A 525-nucleotide genomic window follows, 5' to 3' on the forward strand; every position below is an offset into this window, starting at 1 on the left:
GGGAGTGAGTTGTATGCAACGGGGGGGGGGGGGGAGCAGCTGCCCCTTCCTGGCAGCTTTTCCCTTTCAAAGCCAACAAAGAGCCAGCACAGAGCAGGGAATGCCTGTGCTGGGCCCTGGTAACAGCGCTGGGGCTGGGGGGCTCTGGTGGGAGGGGAGGGGACCGTGGGGAAGAGCCGCCTGCCTGCCCTGTGCTGTGGGTCAGCCCTGCTCTCCCCTGGGGGTCCGGTTCCCCAGCACTGCCATGGGGCAGGGGAGCTATGGGGTGCAGTGGGTCCCCAAGGTGGTGGTGGGTCCCTGCTGGGTGCTGGCAGCCGGGCACTTTATGAGGCCCCAAGTCGCCCTTTGCCCTGGCGCAGCCGAGATAAGGGGATGGGATCCACCGACTTGGGCCCACAAAGTAAACACGGGCTGCTGGCTCCTGCCGGCACCACGCTTCCCACCTCTTCCCACTGCCAGGACAGCCAGCAGCCCCCCGAGGGTCACGCCAAGCGGTGACCCTTTGTCACCGGTGGGCAGGGACAG

Source organism: Egretta garzetta, unplaced genomic scaffold, assembly GCF_000687185.1.
Source record: "Egretta garzetta isolate BGI_Z169 unplaced genomic scaffold, ASM68718v1 scaffold372, whole genome shotgun sequence".
NCBI classification, from domain to species: domain Eukaryota; kingdom Metazoa; phylum Chordata; class Aves; order Pelecaniformes; family Ardeidae; genus Egretta; species Egretta garzetta.